The sequence below is a fragment of the Notothenia coriiceps genome, unplaced genomic scaffold (assembly GCF_000735185.1).
Source record: "Notothenia coriiceps isolate Sejong01 unplaced genomic scaffold, NC01 NC01_scaffold00020484, whole genome shotgun sequence".
NCBI lineage: Eukaryota > Metazoa > Chordata > Actinopteri > Perciformes > Nototheniidae > Notothenia > Notothenia coriiceps.
This window is the reverse complement of record NW_011353185.1, coordinates 69,719-81,415: the sequence shown is the minus strand read 5'-3', so window position 1 is coordinate 81,415 and position 11,697 is coordinate 69,719.

The window sequence follows — 11,697 nt, the reverse complement described above, 5'->3', positions numbered from 1 at the left end:
TATGCGTCTAGGTTTAACAATTATTTTGCAGTTGTTCAGAAGAAATGTCCACTTATGCTAATCCACCATTTTGTCACATGTTATCAGCATAATGTTTAGAAACGTGTGGTATTTAGTTAATTTCATCAAAAGTATTTAAAATAAGTTTATGTGGTGCAACTCATTTTAATTCAGTGATGTGTAGACCTTGTGTACATTAGGTTTGAACTGACAAAAATAGGTTTTGCAAGTGTTTCTGTCCTTTTAGAAAAAATTCTATTTCACACACATTATTCTGACAAGAGTAACACACAAAATGTAAAATGCTTCCTTTGGGGTCACTGATATCATAGCTAAGGGGAAAAGGTGTTTCCTATCGCTATAAACACTCGCTGGGAGTGCTGCCCAATTGCAATGTGGCTACTGAGACATGACACATAGCAGTCTGGAGGGTCTGTGGTTAGTCACTAACATGAGACTGAGATCAACAATGATGTTACATAAATCAACCTTGATGACCTCCATTAACTATTGACACATTCCTGCCCTTTGAGACTGTGTGACGAGTTGAGATACTGCCTCCTCCCGTATACCTTTTTTCTTTTTTAGACCATTTGTTTCTAACACAATTGGATTTGGCAGGCTGTCTCCTGACTGTTTGGAGGATATAACTCACTTTGGCTGGCTGACAGAGGACAGGGCACCAACACAATGATTCATTCACTCTTATGGGGTGTGACATAAACAAGATGGAAAATGCAAAGCACATGTGCAATGACTGTTCAGCAAACCATTTTGTGAACTCATCAAAGTCTCCCAAGATATCAAGCTGTGCAGTGGTTTTGGCATTCCCAGACCTATGACACATTTCTCCTTCTAGGAATAATTAGATCAACTAGGGTTGTTACAGCTGGTGAGAATTTGAATATCTGAGTAGATATGGTAAAACCTTTCTTTTATGCAAAATCACCTATTTGTTTTTTCCATGTTTATCTGACTGCTCTGTGACAAAGGACAGTATATCCTTGCCATATGAACATACCTCAAATTTGTTTAAGGCAGCTCATTATAATTTCCTCACTATCTATTTAATATCTTTAGAATGTTTTCCTCAGACCGCATGTTGAGCCTCCTTGAAGTACATGTTAACACATACGTAAGTGCTAAATGACATACTGTCTCCAATACAACTATATAGTTTAACATGTTAGGATATTTTGTTCATAGTATCACATGAGAAAATGTATATCAATGATGTCTCTGAGTTCATTACATAGCTAGAATCAGCATTTTGTTTAGCTAGTTTAACAAGCTGGAGGAAACGGCTAGCCTAGCATACTAGCTAACATGATAGAACAATTTAAACTTGCCCAGTTGAAAGATATTTCTAAAGACCTCTAATTGTTTCTCTGGGAGATGGATTATGACCAAGCAGATGGACAAAACAGCCTGTAGCTGAGTTTATTCGCTCAAAACCAGTTGGTAGAAATGCAGCTAGTAGGCATTCCTTTTTTTAGCTCGAAGATTAGCTTGACAATTGAATGGAAACCTTTTGCCCTTCAGCTCACTGTCGGTTTTGTGGCCGACAAATTAACATTTCAGTTTAATCTGACTGCTCTGGCTAGCATTGTTTCTAGCAGCGGCAGAAATCATAGACATAGGATTGATAATAATAACAATTTCCCAATATTTTTGAAGTATTCGTTTAACCACCAAGATTATCAAAGTGGCTGCTTCATGCATCATAAGAAATGTAAATGTTTCGTCTTTTTTTTTCCGTATCATTGATTTATACAGGGATATGCACCTGCTGAGTATATCCCTGTGACTGGCTGGGCTAGTTGAGTCATTGAAAAACTGAGCGTCATGCATTAGAAAAAGCTGGGTGCTCTATCTAAAAAATAGGATAGGATGGAAAGAGATATGAACCATCACGTAACATGAACCTGAAACCAGGGTGATATTTTAAATGGAGGGATAAAGTAGAGAGAAGGGTGGACGGTAGATTACATTCCACATCTCTTGGACGTCAATTCAGAGAGAAACATAATGGTGAACTATTACATTTCTGCCTGCTGTTAGCAGGAAGTGATTCAAAAACACATTAACAGACGGTTTCTACCTACACACAGGAAGCGAGACACACTTCACTGTGGTAAAGATACCAAAATATCACTTCCTGTTGCAGCTCTTTCACTATGAATCTTCAATTCATTCTCACATTCCATGTTAAAGGTTTTGTGTTTCTCACCATTCACATCTTACCCTACAAAGCGATAATATCGGAAGTAGTAACACTCAGAACATGGCCACTGGATCAGAGGTCCTGAAGCATGGCCGCCCTGCTCTCAGATCTGCAGCTGCCTCTTGTCCTCCGTCCCACAGGACCAATTAAAACACACAGACAGGCTTACTCCTGAACACGGGCACATAAAGGACATCTGAGCACGACTATAATGGATGGGCTTCACCTTGGGGATACAACAGGATGAGCTGAAGGCAGAAAATATAGAGCCAGATGAAGTTCATGACACCAGACATAGAAAATGTGGGGAAGAGGAGGACAATACAGTAGACACATATGTGTTTGTGCAAAAAAGAAATATTTCACAAGTGATTTCCCAATACCACAACTGATTACGCAGGTGTCTTTGTTTTGGCATGCAAGAGTCACACACACACACACACACACACACACACACACACACACACACACACACACACACACACACACACACACACACACACACACACACACACACACACACACACACACACACACACACTAAGAAGGTGTGTTTAAGCAGCCTCATCAGTGAAGTATTTAAAGGGGGAAAAGCATCAAGCCCAGAAGTTGTTGCAGCTGCATGTCATTACAGGATATAAAAGCTACACTGATGAAAAACAGAGGCAACACATCTGACCAAAACAAAAACTACTGGTCTTAAATTCAAACAATTGTCTCTATTATAAGCAATAATAGCAGTGATACATTATAATTACTACGAAACATATCAATTATGTGAATTGTGTGCTATACAATTCACTGTCATCAGATTTCAACCCAGCTAGGGGATATTTTGGAAGACAAGACTTTATGATAGTTTGGTCTTTTGAGTCACTGTGTCAGATAATACAATCACAGTTTTAAATTGTTGCTGTGACAAAAGTTAGACTAAACTCCATGTTGCACCCCCAACAGTTAGTCAGGAAGAAGGTATGGGGTATGAGGGGGCTGAGTGTAATTGTCATAAGAATGACAGTCATGGTAACAGGTTCACTGAAATTGTATTTTTGCTACAATTGCATGGAAGATATCTGCATGCCTCTTATGGGTCAAGTTTTAAGAATATGAGGTGGATTTTGTCAAACTACCAAGAGGAAGGCAAATCTGACGTGCGTATGTTTTCATCATGACATTGTGAGGTTTCCAACCTGCTACTTGCACTTGTCACTTGTGGACACTTGTCTTGCACTATGACTACATTGTGCAAACACTACACTACTTGAATATAATAATAGCTTGTTTCACAGTCTGATCTGAACACCAAATGATAGAATATATTTTAGAGAAAATGTTGTTCTTCCCTCCATTAGTTTCCAATCATGGGGTGAATCTATGACAAAGCGCACTGAAGCTGTTCCTGATTCTTGTGGTAGACCACCATTTTATTTAATGTCACGGTATGTTGCTTTTTCTATTTTGTCACTGTCCCCATTCATTATCAGGAAATATTCCATTCATATTTTGAAGATAATGTCATCCACATCAACCAGCCCTGGTGATAACCGCAATCTAAATGGGTTAATTTTGTAAAATGCCCCGGTCATCATCAGCAAAAACACAGGTTTTCATAATGAGGTTGAAAGTGTTGGAAAAAATGTGATTAAATTAAAAATAATTTATAATTCGCAGCATTCAACATTTCAGGGCATGCTGAGGGCCAGGTTTAAGACATTCCCATTGAATTGAGCGAGGTCCTTTGTTAAATATCGTTCGTTTTCACCCTATTTCCTGTGACCTTACAGTCAACTATGAAAAAAGTCAAAAATGCAAAGAAAAAAGTCAAAAATGCAAAGAAAAAAGTCCCTCACAGTTTACAGATTAACCCGAGGACAAAACGCAGTCTTTCCTCTGCTGGAATTGAATAATAGAGAAGAAAAAAATTCATAAGGACTGCAGTCTCACAATGTGATTCCCCTTCCAAAGCCTGAAGCCCAAGTTCTCCGCCACACAGCAGTTCTTTAAAGGTCCATGCTATGAAAAGCATCACTTTGAAGGGGCGGGGATGGGGAGGTCTTCTACTCTCCCTGTTTTCTTCAGGAATGCTCACTTGTCAGCGCAGCGTGGCGGCGGCCTGAAAGAGCCTCCCCCTTCCAGCCATTCATCTGACGCACAAAGGCAATTTCACAGGAAGACAAGCTTTCTCTCTGCTTTTCTTCCTCACTACTCCTCGTCATCCATTCGCAAGCTCGTTCACACACACTGGCATTACCATACTAATGGACGTCCAGGAGAACATGAACGTGAACCAGTGGGAAACTGGTGGAGAAAAGAGCTAGCACCGGCACTGAGAAAGAAGGCCTGGGAATGGCAGCGTAACGCTCTTTCTGTAACATTCTCTTGGCTGACTCCATTGGTGGAACACAGCTCAACCCAAAGACCCTAATCCATCAGACTGATGAATAGAAAGGGAAGTCTCACTGAAGAGAAGTTGAGCCTGGAAAGTATTTTCAAGCCTAGTTACATTAAGTTGGTTTCAATTCAAACTGTAGTCTCGTGAAGGTGAGCCTCCCCTCAGAGAACATAAGAACAGCCACGCCACACCCCCCAATTATTATTGCTATTATTATTATTTATAATATATTGTCATTTTCAACATCGTGGATAAATCCTTATATGCTCCCGACAACAGACTGAACGTCAACTTTGCCTCCTTATTATACTCACCCCTACTTTAGTGGGAAAAAAGAGTCTACGTCTTTGATGCACACAGGCGGATGATGCGGGGATGCAATGTAGACAGGAATAAACGCAGATCATCCTCTGGCTGCAGCCTTGACCGGTACTACTTGCTTTTGATCAAAGCAAGAATTATTCCAATTTAAATAAAGGGCGGATACTGGCCTTCAGCGAACCGAGCCGGCCGTCAACGGCCCGCTGACGACCGGCCGTTCTGTGATTCTCCAGAACATACAGATGGCCAGTGCTTGCTACTACCATGAGACTCCCAGAGACTTCAAGCTTGTTTCTACAAATATCCACAGAAATTGCAGTATTATTATCAATTTATTGTCTAAAGCTGTGCTATTGTCTATAAGCTGTTCTACGAAAAGTGAACAGAAATTGTATATTTATATTTTACAAACCGAGTGTTCTAAATTTGTCCAAAAACGAACATGAAACGAAGACAATATTATTTTGCCAAGGCAATTCAGTTGTCAGAGCAGCAAAAGCAATAAGAGAAAAAAAACGAGAATAAAAATGTAAGTAAAATTATAAAAAAAGTATAGATAAAACACAGAGTAGTTTAGTTTAAATATATACAGATACTAGTGAAGATAGTTAAGAATTTGAATGAATATCTATACATGTCTTTATAAGTGTAAATCCGAATTAGGTGCATGAATATCTAACCTCAAACAGGCGGTTACAGTATAACTATTATAACACAGTCTGTAAATATTGGGTCTACTAGCCCTTTAAAAAGTTGAGAGGGCTGCCAAAGAGCTCACCAGTGGGAGGAAGTGCAGTTGCATAAGAGCATCAGTGGGGGGGAGCATGTATTTATGATGACGCCTGCCTGCGTGCCCTTTGCAGGCCGGCTATAAATAGCTCTTTGCCTTTGGGTGGCCCTTCAGAGCAGGTGTCTGAGAGCTCATCGCAGAGCGGATAAACCATCGCTACAACTCAATACATCAAGAAGTCATGCAGAGGTCATGTGCTGTTTACTCACACCCAGACTAGTTCTCATCTGGATCATGGGACACCTCATTAAAACAATACTGGGGCTGTATTTACTCATATATCCACCGTATCCTGCTCACTGCTGGGTTCACAGTCTGAATGGCCATACTTTCCTTTCATGTTTTCATCCCTTTTTCTCTTCAAATAACAGAAATTCATCCAACTAAACTTGTTATTTGCTGTATATGCTTGCTGTCCACTATATGTTGAAATCTGACAGTTAATCACGGGAGGTATTCATTAGGGTGGAGGTAAAATACTGGGTGTCATAATTCAAATGTCCATGACGGCACAGCTTTCAGGATAAACTCACACTCAGGAAGCCATTAATCATCCTCACAGCTTACGACAACTCAATACACTTTTTGAACTTCATCTGATAATTCATGGCACTATTTTGATTAACCTATTTGATGTTATCTTTTGATTTAAATGACAAAGTCAGTAACCAAGTAAACTGGGAAACACCCTCTAATGCTACAGAGACTCTTGAGGCAACTTAAACATACACTCCCTGGTGTTATAGCCACACAAAGGAATTCAGTTTCAGAACTCAGATAGTGAGTTAGTAAGGAACAGTAACAAATAGTGGTCATTTGACTCATATCAAAACATGAGGGAGTACAGCTTTAAGGGTATGTGTGGAAAGGAACGAAGCATTATTGGAGTATGGGAAATCTATTAAACTGCCCAAATATTTAACTTTAAAATATTATTGGAGGTTTGAAGCTGCCTTTCAAAAGCTTTTTTAATTGCAAAAAAAAAGCCCAGTCTGCTCTGATTGGAAAGCTGTTGTGATTGGTCAACGGCTTAGAGATTTCCTGCCTCTTAGCCTATTACATACAATGTATTGTAGCGCTAGCCAATAGAAGCGTGAGTGTTACTTAGTTATGTCACTTTGTGAGATTTTAGCCTTTGCAGACCATTTACATGCACAACAACCTATATAACACACTACAGGAACGGCGAAACTCGAATAAGTAGAATAGGGCCTCTTTAAAGAAATGGGCTCAGTCATGAGTAATCAGTTCAATGATTTGGATGCACACTAATATGTATTCAGCTTCCTATTGAGTATACTGGAAAAACTGAAACGTTGACTTTAATTAAATGTATTATGTCAACAAATGTCACATAACTGTATTAGGTTAGTTGAAAGCAATTATATTAAGTTGACATAATACATTTAATTAAAGTCAACCTTTTGTATCAATCATTGTTGCAATATGGAGTGCTGCTTGACCTTTTCAACTTCCCTGTGGTTTGTATTACATTTCTAGTACATTTTAAAATAACAGAATTTGTTCCATTTCCCCATCTGATAAATGATGGAACAGCGTGATGTACAGTAGGGGGGGTTTTGCATGACACACTTCCATGCCTGTTGCTCATCAGTGTGAAACTCTCCAGGTCCCCCAGAGCTGAAGGGTTTCTCCCAGCGTCAAAACAAAACTGCACAAAGGGACAGAAAGCGCACCTGAAACTCGGCTGGAGTAAAGTTTCAGTTCAGCTCTCAGATTCCCACATACTGGCCCACATACACACAAGCTGCTGCCCCAACCACACACAACTATAGGGTGAAAACGTGCTTTAATAAGAGCTAAACCAAAACAAAAAAAGCAATTTGAAGACATTCAATTGGTTATACTCACAATGTTATTTCCTGGATCACTTGTTTAGCTGATTGAGAAAAATGTTCCGTAAATTAATCGACATAATATAATTACGTCCCTAAAACAGTAAGATTTGATAATTTCAACGAATTTAGGCCACTTTAAAGTTTATACAGCAAGATAATCCAACATTGTTTATGTGTAACAAAAAAAAGACAGTTTTAGGATAAAAAAAAAAGAGGAAAATGACTAGAGGTCAAATAAGGTCAACTATGATTTTTCCCAAGTATTCAAACATATGAGCAGAGGAGCTGTCTCAGTGACAAGTATGTATTTGAAAGCAGAGAAGTGTGTGTGTGTGTGTGTGTGTGTGTGTGTGTGTGTGTGTGTGTGTGTGTGTGTGTGTGTGTGTGTGTGTGTGTGTGTGTGTGTGTGTGTGTGTTCACAGTGAGGTTCACCCTGCCAACACACTGAAAGCCTTAGTGACATCAGACGCCTCAGGAATGCCGTAGTAGTAGAAAGAGAAAGAGTAGTGAAAGAAATCCCAATGGAAGGCGAGATGCAGCTCAACAGGACGGACTGGTTTAAATGATTGGAGGGGGGACTCCTGTAAAACCTGATAAACACGTGGAGCATGTTGATGACTTGAACCAGTGTTTTCCCACCTTCCTCATTGGTATTTCAAGTCTATTTTTATATCAGTTTACATCTAATGTGTGTAGTCTTCATTCATTTTTGGAGTCAGCATTGGATGGCAGGCAATATTCAACGCTTGTTGGGCTACAAGACAAATGTAAGGTCACCTATTATGAAAAATCCACTTTTTCATGTCTTTTATACACAAATATGATAAGATTCTGAAAGTTTCAGGAAAAAAACATTTGCGCTCTTTTTGTCACAGACCCAGAATCAGCACCTTTCAAACAGGGCTGAAATAGAGGGGATTATGGGATGCTACAATGCATGATCTGTTTGGTATTTTGAGCCAAACACTTCAGAGACATGTTTTGTATATAACTGAGAACGATAATATATTGATGAAAAAGAGTATAATAGGTGACCTTTAAGACAGAAATAACTCACACAATCTACTGTTGAAATGCCTTCAAAGCTAGAAATGTAACATTCCTCTGTTGAAGAAGTCTGATCACACTTATCAACTTAGCTCATGAGGAAAGCAATAAGCCAGCCCAGGGCAGATTAGCATCAGCTCACACACCCTGACACAAGAGGAAGTAAATTGTGCATTCTCACCCAGCTGGCGTCTCGGGGACCAGTCACTGTGTGCGTAAGACTTCTCTGGAAGTATCATGCATTATACTGTTGCAATATGCAGTACTGACATTTTGAATGATGTGTTACAGGAATCATTTTGAGGGTCAAGCACTATGTGTCTTCTTACAATTCAATTGTTTTTGGAACTTTCATGACTGTAAACGGAGAGGTTGGGAAGGTGAAAACACTTGGTGAAAAAAGTAATAGTTTCTTAAATATCTCTTTAAATATGTTTGAAAATATGTAACACTGTCTAAGGTAGACCCGAAATGGACCACATTGAAATACAATAATCAGTATGTTTAGTCAAATGTTTAACTTTGTTCTATTTTTACATTCTTTCAGAGTACCGACTATTCTCCAGCTTGTTAAATCCTTAAAATGTTCCATGTAAAGTGCAATGTGCATAAACATATACATTATTATACCACTGTGTTAGTCTATTACAAATTGCTTCTGTAAGCATGTCTACGGTATTGAGGGAATGAAGGTCACTTTGCATAAAAGCATCAGCTAAATAATATGTAATGTAACATAGCATGACTAATAACAACTTCTCAGTCACCAAACTAGCACAACCAAGGCGGACTGAACTCCAAGTCTGATCATTAAAACCAAGTTCAGCAGAATTTCCCCAACGCTGTTTTATGTTGTGTTCCGACATAATGCAAATAGGATTGGACCCAGACTTGGCTGGGGAAGAGAGGATGCTGGGAAGGAACAGGCGGCCCTCTCACAATGGAGCTGTGAGGAAACCAGCCCGGAGGAAAGAGAAAGAATAGTCTTTGAGGAGCTGTGCAGGTTGAGACCCTAGCCACACGGAGACGGTAACAAACCGAATTCGATCTCAAAAAAGTCTTCCGTCCACACGCAATCTGCACCAGAAACACTGGAGACTTGGTACATATGCCGGGCAAAATTATAAAAGTGCCGGTCAAAGGTCTTCTTTGTTATTTATTGAGCTTTAAAACAAATGAATAACGACTCTATATAATAATATACGGAGTCTCTCTTTTCCTCCCCCTCTCCTGACAGCCCGTCAGTATTTTTGTTATCAGGAAATGATCGTATAGGGCGTAATCACGGAGCTGTTTGGCCCCCCAGAGCGTTGCGTCTGCAGATCTACCCACCTTGGGACCCGTTATCGTTATAGTTTCTGCGTTTCCCTGTCGGCCTCGTGTGGCCGAACCGTCTATATGATAGAGAACTAGCGGATACGACCCGTATCGTTTCCGTGTGGCTGCAGCCTGAGTCAAGTTCACTGGGACCAGATCCTGGATCAGCTGGCTACATTTGGTATTCACACGGATTAACACATGCATGATGGGATGAAGAAAGAGATGTACTTCCTAATCGGGAATGTGTTTGCATGCATGAGTGTGGCCTATGATTAAGCTCAAGCATGTACAGCATATATTGACTTTAGTGTGGTCAAGGTAAAAACAAACACTGTCTACTGTACTCCTCCACAGAATGTGAAGCCAAACAGTAGCAGCAGTGTGAGAATGAATGGAGTCACAGAGGCCTTATCTTGATGCTGAGATGCCAATGCAGAAGTGACTTTATGGACACTTTTCCAACCATGCCCTTCAGACCTACACCGAACCAAACCAGATGCATGTGACACTTTGAATTCCAACATCTCGTGCTACGCATCAAAAAGTCAGGTGATAAACCATGACATTGAGCTAAGGTCAAAAAGGAGCGTGCTCAAGAACTCATCAGCCGATTCCAGTCACAAGACTTACTCTCTGCAACACACACACACACACACACACACACACACACACACACACACACACACACACACACACACACACACACACACACACACACACACACACACACACACACACACTCCTTTCGCCTCTGTCCCATAGCACTAATGTAGTCTGTACTGTTGACATGATGGTAATAGACAAGAGGAGCATCACTTCTATAGCCATTCTCATTCAAATGTATTCTATCATCATATAGTACAGTGTGTGTGTGTGTGTGTGTGTGTGTGTGTGTGTGTGTGTGTGTGTGTGTGTGTGTCAGGATAAACGGTGCAGAATAACCCTAGGTGTTGTCAATAGAAAATGTCTTACAAGGAACAGGATCTTTCATGAAAATGTGATGCCTGTTCGAATACATCTCAGTAAAACTACAGATGCTTCAGTGTTTGTTCCTTGACCATGACTCATTTGTGTTTCAGTCACAAACCTGACTTATTGAGCCTACTGCCAGCTGAGCTCTGCTGCCAAATAAATGCGGGTAAATAAAGCCAGTGTGTGTGTGGAGTACAGCTCAGGAGTCCTCCATTCTTTCACAGAATCCTCCTGAATGTGATCTCCAAAATAAGCTGCGATGCTCCAGATTGAAACTAGAACAACCTCTCTTTGTAAGTCTCTCTTTCGCTGCATTCAGACCTCTTCTGTGTCTGTCAGTTTCACTAACACAGGTTAAGTTCTGTATTTAGGGGGGAATCCCCTAACACACATCTACTACTGATTCACGTTTATTCTTAGTTGCAATACTGGAGAAAGTCATGCCTCTGTTAACAAAATACACCACACAACAAGGATGTGTTTCAGTGCTTAGTGAAACCTCTTAATCCAAACTACATCCTGTCAGAGAAGGTCATAAGGTCATATTTTAAACCACTGTGATGATACATTATTGCCTCTGTTCTACAGCTACTACACCTGGAGATAAGGCTTGCTCAAGGGCACTGCAGCCACAATCTAAATACATCTGCATAAATCTGCTCTCATCCCCATCTCCACTGCAGGACAATAAAGACACAAAGTTGTGGTATCAGTGGCTTGGGGTCCTGTCTGTCAGTCCCCCACCACCCACCCCCACCACAACAGGGCCGCA